Source organism: Pseudorasbora parva, chromosome 20 (assembly GCF_024679245.1).
Source record: "Pseudorasbora parva isolate DD20220531a chromosome 20, ASM2467924v1, whole genome shotgun sequence".
NCBI classification, from domain to species: Eukaryota; Metazoa; Chordata; class Actinopteri; order Cypriniformes; family Gobionidae; genus Pseudorasbora; species Pseudorasbora parva.
The window spans coordinates 23,398,145-23,413,634 of record NC_090191.1 but is presented as its reverse complement, the minus strand read 5'-3'; the positions used below and the strand labels follow the sequence as shown (position 1 = coordinate 23,413,634).

Sequence of the window (15,490 nt, the reverse complement as noted above, 5' to 3'; positions counted from 1 at the left end):
GTCAAAGATGATTTACAGTTAGCATATAGTTTAGATTGGTGGTAAAGTTCTTTTCTAGGCAAGAACTCTCTGTGCATCGCAGCCTAGCATGGATAAGAGGATGGAGAGCAGTGATAAACCTGTCTTACGGTAAACAGAACAGAAGCAACAATGTATTGCAGAATATCTGTCAATATTAAAATGTACAACCTAAATCGGGAATTTAGTCTGATTAAATTCTGGATCAGAATGCCAAATCCCGACTGACGACAGGAGGAGCTGGGGATGGAGGAGGGTAATTAGCTCTAGAGAAACGCAATAGCAGCTGATAATACTGAAGGAGCTTATATATGCATGCTATGATAGCTTCATATTCCTACACAGTAAAAAATTATTTAGAAAAAAAGTTACCTGGTTGCCTTAAAATTTTGAGTTCATTGAAATTAAAATTTTGAGTTAATACAATGAACATTTTTTGATATTCGACAACCTTTATTAAAAGATAATTTAAAGATTTTATAAGCATATTGGGTAATTGTGTGCGTTTTATTTCTGATGACGCAGTGAAACATGCCAAATAGTGCTATTTTCATGATTTATCAATTTTTTTATGTGGTTCAGATACAATAATATTTTGAGTTTTTATTTATTAAATAAATCAAAATTTTAAGGCAACCAGGTTACTTACTTTTTTAAGTTAAACCAACAAAAACCAACAATATATATATATATATATTTTTTTTTTTACAGTGTATAGGTATACGTGATCAGCTGACAGCAGCGTGACCTACCAGAACTAACGCTTGATTTGTGTGAGATGAACTGAGCTTTAAAACTGTTGACAAGCTGCAAACTACTCATGGTGTACATTTAACAATGGTCATATTGCTCTCTTACTAACAAAAAGAAGCAACTTGAAGCTATTTATAGGAATCAATATTTACTGTAATACAATTGACAGAGTCTGACAATTGCCTATTTACCCAGCAGAAAAACAATCTCGTTTGGGTGATAGCATCGAACATAAACATGAAAAATATGAAACATGAAAATGACTTTCTGCAAAACACAAAAGAGGTGTGTGTGTGTGTGTGTGTTACTACAATTGTTTATAATGATACAAATGTGTTTAATGGACACAAAAATGGGTATAATGACATGGGTATGAAATAGGTATTACAGAAGAGGGTGAAATATGAGGACATTACCCTTGTCCCCACTTTTTAAAATGCTTATAAATCATACAGGATGAGTTTTTTTGAGAAAGTAAAAATGCAGAATGTTTCCGGTGATGGGTCGGTTTAGGGGCTGTGTGTTAGTGTGTGTGTGTGTGTGTGTGCGTGTGTGCGTGTGTGCGTGTGCGTGCGTGCGTGCGTGCGTGCGTGTTTAGTTAACCATATTTTGTGGACCATATTTCATGCATATTACGATGATATTGGTTAAATCAAATATATGTTCATATCACTGTTTTTTATTAAACCAGTAACCAGTTTAATGCCAGCTTAAGCTTGTCACCAGCACCATCCTGCATCCTTGTCTACCAGTTCAAAACCAAACCCATTACCAGGTAATTCAGTTGATTTAACTAATCATCTAAACCAGCCTGGAATAACACAAGATCATAAATGATCTGCTTGGAAACAATATAAAACCAGTTACCACCAAAACATGCATATTTTAAGGTGGTAATTACTTGTGAATAAACATAAACTAGAACAGCTTTTCACCAGCGCATCAAAATATCTGCTAAAAATGACAATGTGATCTGAAAAACAAAATGCGAAATTGTGTTTTGTAAGTTTTGTTAGAATGTGAGATCTCATAAAGACAGAAACGAAACCTTCTTGGAGTCGGAGGATAAATATTTGTCGAAGCTCTTGAGATAAACTCTGAATGAGTAGGGCAAAGAGGGACACCGAGAGACAAGATTCATCTCTGAGACAGACGCTTGTTTTCAGCGCACGTATTTGACAATCCCCCAGAGTGAAGAGCGATCTGGAGAGGTCTATTATTATTGAAGAGGAGCGGGAAAACACGAACAACACATTTGAATAAAGTAACAATTTTGCATTTTTTTTTTCAGATCATATGCATGATTGACACGGATTTCAGAAATTTTGTCCCCATAATGTAGGGGAACCCTCCCCCCCCCCCCCACACACACACACACACACACATACACATACACATACACACACTAAAACTTACAAACCATATATGAAGACTTCAGATGCAAAAGCCTCTAAGTCCACCTGATGGTTTTCTTTAAAATTAGCATTTTTGTCAGGCTCCTGTGTATAGGTTTCTACCTAATAGCCAGTACTTCTGAATGGGCGAGGCTGGAATTTAGTGGGTTTGAACTTTGATGTGAAAGTATTTTATGAACATATTGACTATGTGCGAAGAGCATTTACTTTTCTCATTTTTGACCGAGGTGGCTTTTAGAGACTTTTGCATTAGAAGTCTTCATATATTCAATCTCCTTACACTAACCCCCTACCCCTAAGCCTACCCATCATACAAAACTTTCTGCATTTTTACATTTTCAATTTCTGAAAAACAAAATGGAAAATTGTGTCTTGTTAGGTTAGTAAACGTGAGAATTAATAAAGACAGATACGAAACTTTCTTGGAGTCGGAGGATAAATATTTGTTGAAGCTCTTGAGATAAACTCTGAATGAGGAGGGCAAAGAGGGACTCCGAGAGTCAAGACTCATCTCTGAGACAGACGCTTGTTTTCAGCGCACGTATTTGACAATCCCCCGGAGTGAAGAGCGATCTGGAGAGGTCTATTATTGTTGAAGAGGAGCGGGAAAACACGAACAACACTTGTTCACAGCCATGAAAGCGATTAGACGACACACACACATATGCAGGGACAAGAGTTTCCTTTGAATCAGAGTATTTTTCTTCAAGTGAGTACAAGATACAAGCCTAAACATGCTGAAGCAAAGCGTATATGTGGGCTGACCGCAGTAGAGCTGTCCAAAGCCACGGGAGCGAGACGGAGGTTTGACCCCGCCGACCTCCGGAGACCCTCGGTGACCCTGAGCCTGGAAACTGACAGGCGGAGAAATCTAAAGTGAAGTCCACAAAACTTCCTGCTCTGTAACTCAACAGCCGCTCACCTCTGAGAACAGAGGCCAGGTCACATCGCTCACAAAGACAAGAGGACTTGACAAGGAGGATGGAGACGAGAACGCACAAAAAACTGATCCAGGAAAAGAAGAGCGGGAAGAGATGAGGAGCACACAAGAGAGAGAAAGACAAGAGAGCTTCAGAGGAACATGCAAATGAAGAGATGGAGACACAGAAGGAAGAGAGGCGAAAGTGAGACAGAGAAACATATGGACGAGGGTCTCGCAGATAAAAGAGAGAAGGCAGTTTGATCTGCTCACGTGTGTCTTTCAGTAATAATCAGAGCCCTGGGAGAAAGGGGTGCATACTTTATTAAAATACTAATGAAATACTAATGAAGCGCCTCATGGAGATGGTTATGAGGTGTTACAGTTTTATGTCCCAGTTGATTTTTAACCAATTTTATTTCTCTTCATTTTTTATTTTTTAGATCTTATTATTTTACTGTTGTCCCAGTCCCGGACTTTCAGGCTTAAAATGATAAATATGATAACATTTTAATATTTATTTAGACATTTAAATATCATTGTTATTTAGACAGTTTATATATGTCTTTTCTTTTTTAAATGATGACTGCCCTTGATGACATGATGATTACATGATCCAGCATAGACAGTAAAAATGTTCTATCTGACTTTCAATCCGGTTTTAGAATAAGGCATAGTACAACATCTGCAGTTCTTAAGGTTTTAAATAACTTAATTGAATCAATAGAAAAAAAGCAGCATTGTGCAGCCCTTTTTATTGACCTTTCTAAGGCTTTTGATACAGTGGACCACACAGTGCTTAAGCACTGACTGTGGAGGGCAGGACTTTCTGAACAAACTGTGAGTTGGTTTGTTAATTACCTTACAGACAGAACTCAGTGTGTGCAGGCGGAAGGAAATACCTCTAGCTATCTCAAAATAACTAAACGCGTGCCACAGGGATCAGTGCTGGGTCCACTGCTTTTCGTTCTAAATATAAATGACATAAATCATAACATTGTGAAAGGAAATTTTCATTTTTATGCAGATGACACTGTACTGTATTGCTCAGCACCTATAGCAGTCCAGGCCCTCTCCCAATTACAATTTGATTTTAATGTGCTTTAAAAAAAAAAAACATTTATGATCTAAAACTTGTTTTAAATGCTGAAAAAACAAAAGTAATGCTTTTTTTCACATTCAAAATCTAAATTAAATCTGCCTTCAATCATCACTCCTCAGGGTAAGAAGATTGAATGTGTTTCTAAATACAGATATCTCTGTATTTTAATAGATGGATCTCTCTTTTACTTCTCATATTCAGCAGCTGGCAAAAAGATTAAAACTTCAACTAGAGTGTTTTTAGAATCAAATCCTGTCTCTCATTCGAATCTAAAAAGAGGTTAGTTGCTGGTACTTTTATGTCTATTATTGACTATGGTGATGTTTTATATATGCACGCTTCGTCTCAAAAGTTTACATGCACTGGATACTATATACCATGGAGCTTTGAGGTTCATCACTGGTCTTAAAGTCCTCACTCACCTGTATAACTGTATAAACGTGTTGGATGGTCTTCTCTGTAAACACGGAGACTTCAACACTGGTATGTTTTTATATATAAGGCTATTTTAGGTCTTCTTCCATCCTACCTTCTGACCTACATCAGTGTAAAAGATATTGGGACTTACAATCTTCGGTCCCAGGATCTTGTTCTTCTGTCTGTACCAAATGTTAGAACTAAGCTGGGGGAAAAGGCATTTAACTTTGCTGCTCCCTTTGCATAGAACAAGTTACCGAAACATTTGAAACTTAATAAGCTTGTCTCGTTGGTTACATTTGAGAGGATATTAACTGACTTGGAAGCAGCCACATCTGGCTGTAGTTGTTCGGCATGATATGCTAAGGATTTGTGGTTGTTGTATCTGCTATTTTCGTTGTCTTATGCTATTGTGTATTCTGTGTTGTATGTATTGTACTGTTGCCTATCTTGGCTAGGACACTGTTGAAAAAGAGATTTTTAATCTCAACGACTACTTTCCTGGTTAAATAAAGGTGAAAAAAATAAAAAATAATAGTGTACTACTTTAGCAAGGGAGACAACAGTGTCAATGAAGAACTTGAGATGAAAGATGAAAAACTATAATCAAAGTAAATATCACTTTTAAGGAGAGTACCTTTCTTTGTGTGTCTTTTCAAAACTGTTCTAATCAAAAGTGTGAAAATATTATGCGTGCATGTTTAGGATAAATAAATTGCTAGCTCTGAAATTATCCATAGCAAGACAAGTTTGCCATTTTATTACTGCTGGATTGCAGCTGCAGGCGAGTCATTTACTCTGCGATCTGATTGGCAGATCGACGTGCAAATCTGAAGTCTTCTAAATGACATGTCAAGATTTCGTTTTAAGAAAAAAGGTCAGCGAGGACACAGACGGAGATCACGGTGCTCAGAGACACTGAGACAGAATTAACACAACACTAGCAATTTACTCCCAGAATAACGTCACAGCGCTCTGAGTGTCAATTTATGAGAGACAGCGAGAGACAGAACGAGAGAAAAGAGGGCGAGAGAGAGAGATAGCCCCGTTAGAGAGAATTATAAAGCACTACAGACACTTAATATAATCTCAGAGGATGATAATAAGAATATTTGTAGCCCAAGGCAAGAGTCAAGCTAAGCAAGAATGAAATAGTTCATTACAGTCAAAACAAAAGCCCTTCAGGAACGACCGCAACGCCACGTGTGAAGTCATCGCTTGAGACAAGAGCTGCAGAGGTCAAGTGTTATTTGGGCTAATCTCTGCTCATATCTTAATGATGATCTTTATATGAAATGATGCAGTCTGTGAGTGTTTAATATCGGAGCCGGTTTTAAATCTGAGATTTATGGGGCTATAGTCTTGGCGTAATGGTTAGAGGGTCAGACTCTAGTCCATTAACACGAGGTGACATGTAGCTTGCAAATTAATTTCTCAATACTAGCATAAAACGACTGAGATGTCTATTATTATTGAAGAGGAGCAGAAAAGCATGAACAACACATTTTACTAAAGTGACAAGACGCAATTTCGCATTTTGTTTTTCAGATCATATGCATGATTGACAAGGATTTCAGACATTTTGTCCCCATAACGTAGGGAATATCTAAACACACACACACACACACACACACACACACACACACACACACATACTAACTGTACAAACCATATATGAAGACTTCAGATGCAAAAGCCAACATTGCTCCCTGGGCATCACATCAAAATGGTTCCCCACTACTCTGAGTGTGTGTCCACATTTTGGACTGTGTGTGTGTATTCACTACTCACTATGGATGTGCACTAACTTGGATGAGTTAAATGCATTTGATTAATTCCTTGCCATACTTGGTAGAAAGGGCTGAAAGGACTAAATTGGCAATTATAAAAGACACTTAGTCAAAAATAATTTGGGAAAACCAGTTCAGAGTCTATTATTGTTCACTTTATTATTGTTCACTTTATTATTGTTCTGTGTGTACAAATGTTTGTGTGTTCATAGAACCGAAGCCAAATACTGATTTATACTCAATTTCTGATTCATTAGACTGAATAATTGTTATTATACAGTGTCGCATTTGGAAGAAATAGAGAACGAATGCCAAGTCAATTGACTAAGACAAATTTCACCACACTTTATTTGAAACCGTGTTCAGCTTCTCAACTTTCTCAGAGTATGTTGGCAGAGAGAAATCCCCTTCAGTGCTTTAGTAACACATCTTTAAATTATATTTTCCGTGCGCACACACTTTTAAGTGTTCAGCCATGTTTATATTTATCACAGTTTCTGAGGTATTTTTGAGCTCACAACTCAATTTCTGTACAGCAGCACAGCAGTTTATTTTGACTTCCAGCAGGACGCTTGTTCTAATAACACACGACACATGAAATGATTAATATAATTACTCTCGAATCTAACCAGCCTGATTATTTGCTTCAACTTCCTGAGCGATTCAATTATTTGCTGCAGCGCTTTCAACAAATATGTGCTGACGCGCGACCCTTAAGGTCTTTCCTTTGCATTTTTCTGCAGATTAAATTGAGGTTAACAGGTTTTAAAGTCTCACAGATCACTGCTAGTAGTGTTAGTGATATTGTGACGCATTAAGTAATTGATTTCATGTTAAGGGAGTTTTGGATTGAGTTTCTGTCCATTATTAACTTCAGATTCTTCATTTTACGCTCAGATTGGCCGTGATTGTTTCTTGATGAGTGAAATCAATGAGCTGTTTGGTGTATAAATCACAAAACACAAGCTATAGGACTAATTATTCATAGCCTGTTAAGAGTTTAATGTGCTGTGCTGGTGTGCTGGTCCGTCTTTTAAGTGATATTCACCATTATCGGCTCTGGATTTTCAACTTTATATAGTATATGAATAAGAGCAGGTGGTTTTGATTAAAAAAAATTGATGTCATGGATAAAAAATCAACTAAGCTCTTATACTTGCAATCTATGTGATGCATATTTTTTTATATTATTGCAATTTATGTAGCAATATTCAGCAGTCATTACCTGAATGGTGAACAGAAATTCAAAACAACAGCCTTTATTTGAAATATAAATATTTTGTAGCATAACTTGTACATTATACCTTTGATCAATTTAATGTATTCTTGCTGAATATATATATATATATATATATATATATATATATATATATATATATATATATATATATATATATATATAATATATACGTTTTTTTTTCCAGAAATATTGTTGATATTCATTGCTTGAAGTTTGAAGGAAGATTAGCTGTGGCTATGCCATTGTTCTGCCAGCATGTTTTACAAAATACCAAGGTTTTTCAGCAAAAACCTTTATTCCGTGATCAAAATTAGAGAACAATAACCAATGCAGCACAAAAAAAAAAACATTACTACAAATAACATGTGATGCTTACAGCAGTCAAAAATTAGAAATAATAATAATAATGCGTTCGATTTATATAGCGCTTTTCAAGGCACTCAAAGCGTACATTGAAGGGGGGAATCTCCTCAGCCACCACCAATGTGCAGCATCCACCTGGATGATGCGACGGCAGCCATATTGCGCCAGAACGCTCACCAGTAGTAGTTCCTACCAATAGTAGGAAGTATAGAGGCCCTTGCTTTGAATGAGCCCAGCACATCTGCGGCCAGAGGACATCACTAGATACTCACACTGCTCCGGTGTGATTTTAGTCCACTCTTCTTCCAGTCTCTTCCACAGTTCGGTAACTGTAGTGGGTTTCTTAGCCATAACTTTGATTTTACATAGATTTTTAATGGGGTTTAGATCAGACTCTGGGCTGGCCATTTCATTATTTCAATGTTCTCACTTTCAAGGAACTGCTTTACCCGTTTTGCAGTGTGATCGGGGGCATTGTCTTGCATAAAAATTGCAGGCTGATTGAGAGATGCTCGCAGTGAAGAAATGCTGCCACATGTTGCCGAAGAAGGTTCTGATAATCAGGTTCTGAGGTTCTGCCATGTAGCTGTCTAATAGGCCCAACTCCTGCTACAGAAACATCCTCAAAACCACGCCACTTCCTCCTCCATCTTTCACTGACTTCTTTGGGCACTTTGGGTTCAATCTTTCCCCTGTTTGATGCCGAACATAATGTTTCCCATCAGACACAAATAAATTAAACTTGCATTCATCACTAAAATGAACTTTGGTCCAGTTCTCCTCTGTTCACACGACATGCTCCTCAGCAAAGGTTAGTCTAGCCTTTTGATTCTTTCTGCTGATGAGAGGCTTGGTCACTGCAGAGTGAGCTTTCAGTCTGAATGACACACTGTATGGCAAAACAGATCCTTAATGTGTTCAGCTCTGAACTGGCGAGTAATTCCAGCTGCAGTGTTGAACCGATTCCACATTGAAAGTCTCCACATTGTCCTGTCCTCTCGTGCATTGGTCTTGCATACCTTTTTGGTTACTTGAGTGAATTAGTGTCTTTGTAAAGCTTCAATATTCTAGAAATTACAGATTTGGAATGACCAACTTCTTTTGCAATAGCTGAAAGGGTCATCCCTTTGGCCTCCATCTGGTGTCGTAGGGTTTCAGTCAACTTAGAGTGGCTTGCCATCTTGCAAAGTCAGTGAAAATTGGAAAAAAGTTTGCTTGAAGTTAAATAGGGTTTGCCAGATTATTACGGAAATTAACACCAAGTGCCAGAATAACACCCAAAGCTTGAAGGTACCTGAAAGTGTTCTCTAATTTTGACCGGTGTTATTTTTCAATTGTCTTATTTAAGTTGTATATACTGTACTTCAGAATATATTTAACTTGCAAAATATGCGTAAAAAACTGCACTTCTGCTCCTGTTAGGATAATTTCAAAAAGGACTAAGTGACCTTTAAATTTAGGAAATTGTATGTTGTTCTCTAATTTTGATCTCCACTGTATATTATATATTTCTTTAAAGACCCATTAATGTTTGAAAAAAAAATATTGAGTGTGCTGTAAGAAAGTATTTTTTTTCTTAAATTAAATAATGTTCAATTCACGTTTAATGTATAAATACTAAAATAAATATGATATTTAAATATTTATGTGATATAAAGATCTACCCATTATCAATGTTACTTAGAATAAAAAACAAATTAATCCAGATGTATTAATATTAGTGCAGGTTTTACATTAAGTATTACTCCAAAGCAAATTTAAAATTCCAAATAAAATATTTTGATTGACCATTGAGTTAAATATTGTACTTTATCATGTTAACCTTTGCAGACCTAAAACTGCAGCATTCAAATTCAGCAGATATCATTATGTATAATCAATTTTTTAGCACCACATCAAGTGCTAAAAAAAAAATCACTCATACTGCTTGCTGATTGGCTAATTCAGTGCAACCACACAGCCAATTAAACACATGAATTCCCTTCAAATCATTCTGTCAGGTGCTTGTTCACACTTCAAAGCATTTCATTCAAATCAAATATTAATTTTAGCAAAAACGGATTTAGGCTTTGAACAGTACAGTTTGCTGAAGCGTGTCTTATCATTCTTTGGGAGGATGATGTTGGTCAGCATTGCTTGCTGTGTGCTTCAGTGTGTGTGTTTGTGTTTGTCTGTGTGTGTGTGTGTGTGTGTGTATGTGTGTGTGTGTGTGTGTGTGTGTGTGTGTGTGTGTGTGTGTGTGTGTGTGTGTGTGTGTGTGTGTGTGTGTGTGTGTGTGTGTGTGATGGGCTTTTTATAGCAGCGTGTTATAGATTTAGCCTCTGTAGCCGCAGGCCGCAGCCACTGGCTGATAGAGAATTGTGATTGGTCAAGGCTGGCCGTTTGCCCTCTTAGTGTCGAGACAATTAAAACCATAAAGACAGTCTTCCTAGCTCACTGGAGCAGAGCTTTTTCACCCCATCCACTCGAGCTTTCAACATCGGTCCATCCAAACAAACTCTTTTCCCCTCCATCATTCATCATCCTACATGTCTCTCTCTCTCCCTCTTTCTCCCGATGGCGGTCCGCGGCTCCCTGGACGCTGTTACATCACCACACGACAACAGATGATGCCGAACTGACTGACGCTGCAGTGGGAATATACCTCATTTATTCTGCTCATATGCACACACACACACACACACACACACACACACACACACACACACACACACACACAAACACAAACACAAACACAAACACAAGCGTATGAGGTACATACACATAATAAACACTCTTGGTTACACATGCATGCAGCGTGTGCAAATGTTCCCACAAAACACACACGGACATGGGTGATGGGAAGGACACAACTTCAGGCCAAGGGCCAGTTGTATAAACATGACCATTATGTTAAGACAACTGGATTAATGGTCATTTATTTTTTCACTGAAATCCACTGTATATATTTATACAACAGTTTCTTCTGGTTCTTGAAACGTATTGGCTGAGAGCCTTTTCCAGCCATACAATATTCTAACAATATCATCACGGGAATTGTTTCACTGTTTTATTGCTCTGCTTGAAGTGTCATGGCGGATGTGCAAAAGCCATAATTTTACAAATACTACTGTTGTTTGTGTCAGTTTTTTTTAGGCGAGAATATACTTAAAGTGCCTATTAGGGCTGTAATCTCCCAGTCGATTAGTCGATTATTAGTTGATACGTTCTGGCTCGTCCAAAATTCTGATTGGTCGTTTTTTTTGCTGCGTTCATTTAATTAGAATTGCCGCATTCATTTCATTAGGTGGAAAGCACTAATTGCAAATGGGGGTGTTTTCAGAGCAGCCCTGTTTCACAGGTAACAGTCTGTCTTCAGAACACCCCCCTTGTTTTCACTTCTTTTGGATTAGCCCAACCCACTGGAGAAAAGAGACAGATTTAAGTAGGCTACTTTGCTGTACATTATTTATTTAATTGTGAGAGCGTTTTTTGTTTGGTTTTTTGTCAGTCCTCTTGTGCCGTGTCAACAAAGACATCGGCAGTGTGGCAGCATTTTTTTTAAAAATTGAAAATGGAAAAAAAGTTGAATGCAAATTTTGCAAGCAACAGTTTGCATATCACAGCTCGACGACAAACATCATATCGCCTAAAAACGGTAAGCTTGTCTGAAAGAGGTTGCCCCGTCTGTTTTGAGTAGGCTATATGAACATATCAGAATTGAAAATAAATATTTCTAGTATTATTTAGGCACTTTATTTATTTTTTATTTGGAGCCTAATGCGCGATGCGCTGTGCCCACTGTTTGTATTAGTTATGAGCCTATGCTTTATTTTTTGTTTCTGCTCTTTTATTTTTTGTTTCTGGCTTTTTTAATAAATATTCCTTTTTATTAAAGTGCACGTGCCTTTTGTGTTTAAGAGTAAAAGCTTTAAGCTCCTATGTTCGAGCTGCACGGTGCGGCTGAAATGATACTGTCTGTGAGTTATTATAATACATATGACCAAAGCAGTTGTCTAAATTATGTTGCATATTCCTGAAAAGTTAATGTGATGATATTACTAGTTGACAACATAGTACTATATTATTCGGAAATCAGGCTATGATATTGCAGATAGCCTAGTTTTTTATGCTTATTTATAATTCATTTAGGCAGACAACAAGGCTACCAAGTACTGCGCACAATGCGCCACTAATTAATGTAAAGTCGTTTTTTGTTTTTTTAACCTAATTTTAGTCGATCTTTAGCCGAAAATTTCAGGACTTCAGTCAGCCCAGATTGATTACAGCCCTAGCGCCTATTGAACAAAATATGTTTAGACGTTTTTGGAGATGTGAGCTCAAGACCATTCAGTGCTTAAGTACCCGCTGAGAACAGCTTCATCTCAGCCAGTCCTCCGGGAATTTGCCGCTGGCTCTTATGTAGATAGTGGTTAAACATTTGAGATTTGGGGTTAATTTAGGGTATATCAAACGGGCAGTCTTTGGTCTTATTAATCTATTACTTGTTCCAGAGCAAATTGATTTGGCTACAGGCAAAATTGTTTCATAGTGTGGCATTCCGAAGGGGAGAAGTTATAGATTTAATCCAGCGACTACGCCACCCTGGAAATTCGCCAGGGACGATACCAAGTAAATTCTCTTTTGTTAAGACACCACAGGTTCGTTATCTATATGGTTGAAGAGACGCAGGTCGCATGTATGAAAAATTACTACTTTATTGTATCAATATTGAATAAAAGACAAAAATGGACTAAATGGTAAATGGACTGCATTTATATAGCGCTTTTATCCAAAGCGCTTTACATTTTTGCCTCACATTCACCCATTCATACACCAACGGCGATGTCAGCCATGTAAGGCGCCATCCAGCTCGTCGGGAGCAGCTGGGGTTAGGTGTCTTGCTCATGTACACTTCGACACTTGGTCAGGTGGAACCGGGGATTGAACCACCAACCTTCTGGTTTGTAGACAACCTACATGAACCACTGAGCCACTGCCGCCCTACCGTAAACCGTAGGGCTACCGTAGACCTCAACCGTAGGGCTGCAGACCAAACATTCCCTCATTGAATGGTGGCGCGCCCTCGCCATGGGGGCGGAGCTTGACATGACGCACCCTCAGGTAGGACACAGGGTTTTAAATAGACAGGTCTCAAATGCTGATAGGCCGTCACTCTAAATACAGGGGAGGGAACTTACTCACCCTGCTACAATAGCTTTATATCGTTACATGCAGTTACTGTAGTAATAGCTAAAAATAGGTAATGTGCATAATTACTAGGGGTGTAACGATACACCAATACAGCGGTTCAGTTCATATCACGGTTTTGGAGTCACAGTTCGGTTCGGTTTGCTATGAGGGCAGGGTTCATGACATGGTACCAGCAATAGTAATTTAACTTTTTTTTTTTAAACTATCTTTATTAACTTTATTCATTGGCTTCACGTTTCTCTTTAGTGCAGTCAGCTTACCTGAGTAAACTCAAATGAAATAAATAAATGTAGAGTTAGAAACTAGAGGCTAAACAAACTTTGATGTTGACTTGAGAAAGCCCTGACCTTGAAGCGGTTGAAGTCAGGTTTCCTTGTGCAGTGCTGCGGCATATGTATAACTTTGGCAGCTTTGGGATTCCATACCCACAGTGCAATTGCTCTGGCGTAACAGCTCTCTTTCATCAGCTATTTTGTCTATGGGCCATTACATTTCTTTCAGATTTGTGCTTTTTCTAAACCAGATACAGATAAATTAGAAATAAAAAATGAATTTGAATGCATTAATGAGAGAGCGATTAGTTTTACCTGTCTGTGCTGCATTTCTCTGTGTTGAACTGAGACCTAAATTGAGGTGTTTTTGTCTAAAATTGAAATCGAAAGTATTCAAACATTTTTTTTTTTTTTTAAACATACAAGTGACAAACATTTTGTGGGGATGTAAGCAGGGTGCAAATTACAGGGGGGTTTTGGGAGGGGATCTTGATCCTCCTAAAGAATGCTTGATCCTACCTGAAGGACATCTAAATAAGTTGCTAAGGGGGGCAAAGAAAGTAGTCTACCTGTAATATGGAGTTTTACATGTAAATATGAAGATACATTTCTAGCTCTGACTGATTTGAAAATGAATCATACCATTAATATTACCTGGGCTGCATTTCCCAAAAGCATTGTACGCTTACATTACACAGTTCCCAGTAACACAGACACCTTAAAAAAGTAACCAAAACATCCCATCGTACATCCCAGATCTAAACCAGCACAAAAGCATCAATCATGACGCCCTTTACAGACTAAATAAAACAACACGTTCAGCACAAACTAGCATCTAATCAAGCGATCCGTCACAATAAACCAGACTCAACGTTCAGTCTAAAAATACTGGATATTCAACTAATGCACATGAATACACTCATAAACACTACTAGAGCAGAAAGTGGAAGATCAATAAAACTGAAGGCAACTAACACAAACAGTAAGAGACTGTAGTAAGAACCATGTAATGCGATAAAACTTCATTTTTATAAAAGAATCGACCAACATACCCTAAGGAAAACGCCCAAGGAACAAACTCTGCAGGGAGGAACTTTGTTTAAACATAAAAGTGCTTTGCACAGAAAAATCATCACTAGTAAACGCTGAAAATGTTCACCTAAAAACTGCTTGTTTGAAGAATGGGAGCTCTCATGAAGTTTTAATCAGTGAGCAAATAAAAACCAGCCCAGACGAGACAGAAGAGCTGATTGTGTTATTGCTCAAACTCTCATTTCATGGCATATTTGCAGTAAATGAGATGTGATTGAAATCGGTAACTTCAATGCAGATAAAATGAGACTCCAACCCACCTCAGATGTGAAGGAATCACTTTAGACAATGAACAGAGGGTGTGGAAATGACTCCCAGTCCCAGAATAATTAAAAGCAGTTGCTGATGTGGTTCATCTCTAAAGCACCGAACATTACAGACACATCAAACTCACATCACCACGTCTGAAACGCTGGAGCATTCAGTACAGGTCCCACCTTTCAATCAGTTCCAGCTGATATCAGAAAAAGACGACACGTGGTGTGTGAAGAGGAGACAAATCTTAGACAATAGAGTGAATTATTGCTCAAAAAAGAGTGGACACCTTCAGGCAAACATCCCAATGGTGCATTACTTCAAAGTGTTGCTGGGTAAATGACATCAAAAAGAACATTGCAATTTATTCATGCAGTATAATGACTAATGAAAAATACACCACATGGCATTTTAATAGTGACAAATTGAAGCACTAGGTTCATCTAAAAGAGTCATTTGGTTTGGTGACATTGTGAGAACAGCCATATGGATCTGTGTGTGTGTTGTGTTTGCGTGTTTTACAGTGTGACGGCCGGCGTGTCATTTGGTTTGGTGACATTGTGAGAACAGCCATATGTATCTGTGTGTGTGTTGTGTTTGCGTGTTTTACAGTGTGACGGCCTGCGTGTCATTTGGCCTCTCGTTCATAATCAATCCAATT

At 37.9% G+C, this 15,490-nt stretch overlaps 1 protein-coding gene and 1 long non-coding RNA gene across 2 annotated transcripts in view; one reads left to right on the top strand and one right to left on the bottom strand.

Annotated features, from left to right (window-relative positions):
• Positions 1-15,490, bottom strand: part of LOC137049459 (thyrotropin-releasing hormone-degrading ectoenzyme-like) — a 164,880-nt gene that overhangs the window by 128,808 nt on the left and 20,582 nt on the right. The gene's annotated exons all lie outside the window — the stretch shown is intronic.
• LOC137049460 (uncharacterized) overlaps positions 1-15,490 on the top strand; it is a 46,304-nt gene that overhangs the window by 30,314 nt on the left and 500 nt on the right. The gene's annotated exons all lie outside the window — the stretch shown is intronic.